This window comes from Nicotiana sylvestris, chromosome 10, assembly GCF_000393655.2.
Source record: "Nicotiana sylvestris chromosome 10, ASM39365v2, whole genome shotgun sequence".
Taxonomy (NCBI): domain Eukaryota; kingdom Viridiplantae; phylum Streptophyta; class Magnoliopsida; order Solanales; family Solanaceae; genus Nicotiana; species Nicotiana sylvestris.
Genome location: NC_091066.1, coordinates 6,033,177 through 6,041,475, shown reverse-complemented (window position 1 = coordinate 6,041,475; position 8,299 = coordinate 6,033,177).

The following is an 8,299-nucleotide window of genomic DNA, read 5'->3' as shown; positions in this document are numbered from 1 at the left end:
TATACAAAACTAAAAGGTAAAAAAATGACATAAAAAGAAAAACGGACTCAAAACATAAGAAGAAAAGAAAATCTACTTTTAATCTACTCCTGAATGAGCGATCCTGACTAGATGTCCTGGGCTCTGTCCTGCTCAAACTCCGGTAAGTAAAGCCACACCTGTATGAGAAAACTTTAAACTAACACTATGTGAGACAATAACACTCCATATTGGACACTTGCAAGACATGATTGAGGCTACTTTTGCAAAATAACTTATTTAGCCAAAAGGTGGCTCGAAGTACAAAATTTGGCTAAGACCCCGCAAAGCCAAGAATCTAAGATTTACTAGGAAGACCGGACCATATGTGGGTTGACTACATATCCCGCCTCGAGAGCCGAGAATCAGATTCGCGTAGTTCGGGCAGATTGGATACGGGCGATAATTAAAAAAAATAACTAATTTAGAGATAACATATTTATTTTTTGCTTTTTCTTGAAAAATGATGAAACATGCAAAATCTTTTTGGATTTTCTTTTTCTCTTTTTTTTTTTGATTTTCTGATTTTCGGAAAATGATGAAAAAGTGCAAAATCTTTTTTTTTCCTGAAATTTCAAGTTCTTTTTTTAACAACATAATTGGGCCCAACTCGCTTTATCCCCACACTTCACTCTCTCTCTTTTATTTCTTTTTTTTCATTTTTCATTTGCCCTCAACTATCATTGGTCCGCCAAATGACCCTTTTACCCTTGAATAAATGCAACATGTATCACATAGGATGCATCAAGATGATCTGTTATTTTGGGTGCACCTGTCCTAGAAGGACCCAACCCATGTGTTGAATCCCCAAAGTCAAATGCACGTGATACAAACAAGCGTTCCTACTAGGGATCCAACATGAGGCTTTGTTATACTAGGTTTAAAACCTGGGTTTATTGTTCTAGACTTGGCTTACTCAAGCAGACAGCTCGAGCCGAAGTGGGGGAAACGTACCGGGAGCACAAAAGTCTACCCGGCCTAGGTACTTGACCCAACTTCATTCTATTTGGTATGACTTCTAACAGAAAGGTGAGTCATGCGCACGTGTGCACCATAAATTCAGAAGACTCAGAAAGAAGAGGGGTTTCGTAACAGTTTATATATATAGTTCAGATAATATCAAAGCGGTAAAAAACAAAATTTTGCACATTAAGCACAAACATGTGAACAAAACTAGATAAAAAAAATAAAGCCAAATATAACAATTATTCTAAGCTCAAATTCTTGAACCTTGAACCAGGGATTCTGGGTTCGTTCCCCAGCAGAGTCGCCAGAGCTGTCACACCTCCTTTTTCCTACACCCGAAGGTATATAAGGGAGTTTTTCCAATTAAAGTGACATTATTCGAAATGGGATTATTTAATTATTTCAGAGTCGCCACCTGAGATAATTTATGGTGTTCCAAATCACCGGTTAAAATCCCGAATCGAGGAAGTTGACTCTTATTTAATGGTCTACAAACACAGAAATCCGGATAAGAAATTCTGTTAATCCGAGAGAAGGTGTTAGGCATTCCCGAGTTCCGTGGTTCTAGCACGGTCGCTTAGCGATTTATACTTGGCTAAAATTGCCTAATTACTTATTTTAAAACCTATGTGCATTTACCTTTTACCGCTTTTAATCACTTGATTTGTTTGTAATTAAAGAATTGAGTTACGCGTACGTATACTCTTTTCTTTTGGCGCGTCAAAAAATTATGTCACGCAAATGTGTCCACAATTAATAACGCTTGGTTTCTTTATATTAAGAAAGGTTTGGTTGAAATTGCGCGAACGCATCCCTCGAGTTACTTTTTGGAATTAAAATCGCAATTATGTTACGGGAACGTATACATAATCACAATACTAGTCTAAATCGAGCCTAAAGCAAACTATGATGTTCTTGAATTATTATTATTCCTAAATTAGATAACCACATGGACAAATCAACCAACGATATTCATGACTAATCAACCATCTATTGCGTTAATCTTTTTTTCTTATTTTGAATTACAAGCAACAGTAGTAGTGGTATCAATTAGGTAAGTAATTAAGTATGACTATTTTCCTTTTCTTTTTTCTTGAGATCATACAAATATACATCCCCACATATGAATTACTATAATATAATGAACAAATACGGATCAACATAGTGCATTTGCTTTTGTACCAAAGTCTCAATGTGAAATTAATTAACAAAGAGGCTACTAAAACAAAATATATGAGATGAATTGTTGTGATTAAATTAAAATCTTATTCTAACACTTTTTTTCATTTAGTGATCTTTCAAAATGGTCCTAACGTGAAAATGGATCATACAGACCCATAATTGGTACTAAAAGCAAAAAGCAAAAAGCAAAAAATACTACTAATATTTTAGCCGCTTTTAATATTTCCGGAAAAAATTCAAAATTATTTAAAACACATCGTAAACCACGCTACATAAAATGCACTCGTTGTTCACGACACATTTTATATAACATTGTTGGAAATTTGAACTGGGCCACATGAAATGTACTCCCGAATTTTAGTATCCATGATAATTATATAATTAACGTGCCTAAAGGAAACTAAAAATATTATTTACTCTATATTACTTATATACACATATCAAGAACAACAGTAAATTAAAGAGTGATTAAATCACAAAACATGGCTGCAAAATATACTTTTCTACAACTCTGTGAAAATTGCCCCTTGTAAAATGAATTATACACTTCCTTCAAAGATGATTTATTTACCACAATGGACAAAGGATTAAAACTAGAAAAAAGATAATTCACTAACAGTAGTACTTACTATTACTCAACCAAAAAGAAGAACTCATTTCCTAACTTAAAACAAATAGTTAAATCCATTCAACGAGGAAGTCTTATAGTGTAAAAATTATTGACTAGTGCTAAAACTGTATGAAAATGAATGGCATTCATGAGATAGTCCCTTTTATATTTGTTCAACCTAGCTAGGAGTATTTCGTCCACTCCTAAAAGCTACCATACACACAAAATAAAAGATGAAACACCCATACCATGCGAATTACATGAACAAAACCAATACAGAGAAGCAAAATATAATCAAGATCTTTCACCAAACAAGTAAAATGAATATGAGATAAAATAAACACAAGGAAGAGAACCTGTAGTATTGCAAAGCCAAGTACTTATTTGATATGATGATAACAATCCTCCTCCAACCTATACAGCAAATCATTAGAACTATAACCAAACATCGTCGATCTCAACGACGGAACCTCAGACGACGACTACCTCAACGACGGTTGGATTTTCAAAGACCTTGGGGCTGTTTCGTGGCGTTAAAGGGTGTTTTAGGAGCTAGATTCAGGTTGAAGCAACAATGGACGAGAGATGGGAGACGACGATAGTGCGGACAAAGCTAGTGAGAGATATGGTTGGTATGCGGCTGAAGTAGTGACGTTTCACATGGGTTTTTCGATTATGATTACACACTGGAATTTCATTGTATTTTAGTTGGGTTTTGGCTAGGACTTTGGGGTGTTTTATGGGGTGTTTTTTAGGTGGAAAAGATGATCTCTCATGGCTCTTTCATGGTGGATGTTAAGCTCTAGATGTAGAATATTTAGGAGGAAGAAGAGTCTCTTTTTGTTGGCTGCCTCTGTATATCCAGTGTATATCGAGAGTATCTCTAGTGTATATAGAATATATACGGACCGTATATCGAGTGTATACCCTCTATCTCCGTTAAGAAGAAGTCATCCCTTTTTTCGTCTCTCTAATTTGAACTTCTTCTCTCGTTTCTTCTTACTTGAATTATTGTTTTTCTTTTTTCCCTCCCTTTCACTAAGTCTTTGTTGTCTCTTTATAGAGAAGACAATTGGTAATTTTTTGTTCCTTCCATTTGGAGTGGAGAACGTGGGTTTTGAGTGGAGGAAAATGGGAATTGGATTAGTTGAATTATGAGTGGAATGGAGTGGGGATGTGGGATTGTGAGTGGAGAACAAAATGGGGGACAAGAAGTGGGGAACAAAGAGGATGGATGTGAGGAAATAAAATAGAGTGGGGGGGACCAGCGTAGGAGACAAGGGAAAGTGGGAAAGATGGGTGAGAAGTGAGGTATTGGAGAGATAAGTGGGAAAAAATTCAAATACGGTCAAAATTAGGTGTTCACAACCATAACCCAATCGGATAAATAGAGGATCGACGAAGATGATGATCACGGGGTTCCCAGATCTTTTATAGTACCGGATGATTCTGATGCTACAAAATCAATGTTCGAAGAGCTGGAGCAAGTCACATTGATCGAGGTCTACCCGATCGAAAGGTATACCTAAGCACGGGTTTATCCTCTGAGCTCGGGAAAAAACTCATTCAATTTCTCATAGCTAACATAGATTGTTTTGCTTGGTCCCATCTTGACATGACAATGATCCCACTGGAGATCACCACTCAGAACTTGAGCCTGGACCCAAAATTCCATCTGGTCAAGCAGAAAAGGAGACTCCAATCCGAGATCAAACATGCTTTTATCAAGGACGAGGTAACTAAACTCCTTAAAATAGGGTCTGTTCGGGAAGTCAAATACCCGAAATGGTTAGCAAACGTAGAAGTAGTCCCCAAAAAAGGGAACAAACTGAGAATATCTATAGATTATAAAGATTTAAATAATGCATGTCCCAAGGACTCTTTCCATTTGCCTAACATCGATCCTATGATCAATGGCACGACTGGCCACGAGATCCTCAATTTTCTCGATGCCTACTACGGGTACAACAAAATACGAATGATCAGGAAAAGACCTCATTCATCACTAAGTATGGCACATACTGCTATAACGTAATGCCATTTGGATTAAAAATACTGGTGCCACTTACTAACGCCTAATAAACCGGATGTTCAAAGAACAAATAGGGAAATCCATGAAAGTTTACATTGGCGATATGCTAGTTAAGTCCCTGCGAGCAGAGGACCATTTAAAGCATTTGCAGGAAACCTTCAGTATATCGAAGAAGTACAATATGAAGCTGAATCCGAAAAAATGCATGTTCGGAGTAGGATCAGGTAAATTTCTCGGGTTCATGGTATCCAACCAAGGAATCAAGATCAACCTCGATAAGATCAAAGTTATGGAGGATAACATGGTAATGGACAACGTGAAGGTCGTGCAAAGTCTAACCGGGTGCATCGCCACTCTGAGGTGATTCATCTCGGGGTCTTCCGATAAGAGCCACCAATTTTTCTCGTTACTAAAGAATAAAAACAACTTCACATGGACCCCGAAATGCTAACGGGCCTTGGAAGAAATTAAGCAATATTTATCGAGCCCACCACTACTTCATACGCCGAGGGCAAACGAACACACTTGTATTTAGCAGTATCAAAAATAGCAGCAAGTGGAGTCCTAGTTCGGAAAGAACAAGGTATGCAATTTCCAATTTATTATGTTAGCAGGACCTTAGGCGAGGCCGAAACTAGATATCCTCACGTAGAAAAATAGGCGCTCTTTTTGCTAAGTGCCTCTAGAAAACTAAAACCATATTTTTAGTGTCATCCTATATGTGTTGTGACAGCTTACCTATTGCGAAACATAATGCATAAACCCGAACTCTCGGGACGATTGGCGAAAAGGGCCGTAGAAATCATCGGATAAGATATTGAATATCAACCCCGGATATCCATTAAATCTCAAATTTTGGTAGATTTCATCACCGACTTTATGTCATCCCTAACTTCCAAGTTCGAAAGAGAGTTGTTGGTTAACTTGAGGACGTCCTTAGGAAGCTGGACCCTCTTTATGGATGGTGCCTCAAATATAAAGGGATCCGGACTTGGCATCGTACTAAAGCCTCCCACAGACAATGTAGCTAGACAATCCATTAGAACTATGAAATTGACTAACAACGAGGCCGAATATGAGGCCATGATTACCGATCTCGAATTGGCCAAAAGCTTGGGGGTGGAGGTGATCGAAGCTAAGTGCGATTCCCTCCTTGTGGTGAACCAAGTTAATGAAGCGTTCGAAGTCAGAGAAGAACAAATGCAAAGGTACCTATATAAGTTGCAGGTGACATTGCATCGGTTCAAAGAGTGGACTTTGTAGCACATACCTCAATATCAAAATAGCGAGGCCGATGCCCTTGCAAACTTAGGGTCGTCGGTCGATGACGACGAGCTCTACTTAGGGGTAGTCGTACATCTCATGAGATCGGTAGTAGAAGAAGGTCACACTGAAATAAACTCCACAAGCCTAACTTGGGATTGGAGAAATAAATACATAGAGTATTAAACCGGGAAACTACCCTCAGATCCAAAAGAATCGAGGGCCTTGCGCACAAAGACAGCCCAATTCAGCTTGTTCGAGGACGGAATCTTGTTCAGAAGAATGTTTAATAGCCCGCTAGCAATATGTTTGGGACGGGGAGATACCGAGTACGTTATGAGGTAAGTTCACGAGGGCGCTTGGGGAAATCATGCTGGCGCCGAATCATTGTTTGGGAAGGTAATCAAAGCCGGATACTACTGGATCGACATGGAAAAAGATGCGAAAGAGTTCGTACAAAAATGTGATGAATTCCAAAGATATGCTCTGATGATTCACCAACCCGGGGTACTGGTGCATTCGATCTTGTGACCATGGCCATTCATGAAGTGGGGAATGGACATCATTGGCCATCTTCCATGGGCACCGGGTAAGTCTCAATTTATCTTATTTATTGTGAGCACGTGATTTTTGCCCTATGAGAACTACTCCCAAAAATGCAAAACAAAATGGTTTTGTGTTGTTTGTGATTTATTTGTATTTTTGTCTGTGCATGTTTATTTCTACTTTAATTAAGAAAAAAATACAAAAATATGGGTTGCATGTGCATTTAGGATTTAATTTTACAATTTAAATCACAAAAAATATGTACTTTGTATTTTTTACATTTAATGTCCGAATTGTGTGATGTTATCTTTATTTGATGTTTAATTTCGTGTGATAGCTATTATTAAGAGTTAATATTTTAGTTAATTGTCAATTTTATAATTTAATTAGGAATTTTTATTTTTAGGAATTAAAAAGAAAATAGAAGAAAAAAAGAAGAAAACAAGAGAAGAAAATCGGACTGGGCCAATATTAAAAGACAGTGCAGGCCCAGTCAAAATACCCTCTTACCCGGTCCAACCCAACCAGTCTTGGGGGAGGGTGGAACAACGTCGTTCGGGCATGAAGAATCTGGGACGTTGATCTTACTCGATCGAACGGTCCAATCAATCGCCAGATATATCCAAACGACGTCGTATATAGCCAATAGATCCAGGACATTCATTTCATTTGATCCAACGCCTCATAACAATCCCCACAACCCGACCCACTTGCCCCTGGATCGACCCCGCCCCAGTACTACTCCAAACGACACCGTTTCCTTTAAATAAATTGATCCAGGCCATTGATTGTGCTTGATCCAATGGCCAGGGTTAAACCACCACCTCCGTATATAAGCCCAACCTCTCACCTCACACCCCCTAAGCCATACCCCTGTTCATCATCTCCTTCATAGACAAACCAAACAACCCTCAAAACCCTAGCCGCCCTGAAACCCTTTCGCCTGAAAGCCGGCGGCAACAACGCCGATGACCATGAAACCAACACCCCTAGAGCACTTAACCACCCTCTCCACGAATCCCATACCCTCAATAGAAGATTCAAGCAAAACTTGAAATCCACCCCAACCAGTCCCAAACTCACACCAAGGCACCCCCTGACCACCCGCGTTACGGATCTATTGACCGCTTGCCTCGAATCAACCTCCAGCTTCTCGAATCTTCAATCAAAGATTCGAGCAAAACCTAAGCCTACCCCAACCGGCCCCAAACTCATACCATACATCTCCCTGACCTCCCTCGTCACCAAACCACCGTTAGTTTGGTTCGAATCAGAGCAGAACCGCTCGAACCCCAAATCGAACCCCCAAGAACCCTAGAAAACCAAAGGTTGAGGTTTGTCCGAAGAAAAGGAATTTGGGTGTCCAGTGGACCTAGTCGAAGTGTTCTCAGTTGAGAACACTCGATTAAGGTCCGTTCGACCTCAAAAAAGGTCTGAGTCAGAGTCCAAGTCAGGATCGTCTAGTGTCCGAGTTCTTGAGGTATTTTTCCTGTCCTGTTGGTTCCATTTTGTATGTGTTTATATCTGTTTATTTGTTTAGTTTAGTTTTATTGACTTTTCATTTCTTTTGACGATTGATTTTGTCCTTCTTCAATGACCTTTTATTTGGGTGAACTTTTTCTGGTCATGATGAATGAATGTGATAAAACTATATAATCGATTTGGATGAGTGTCGTCGATTA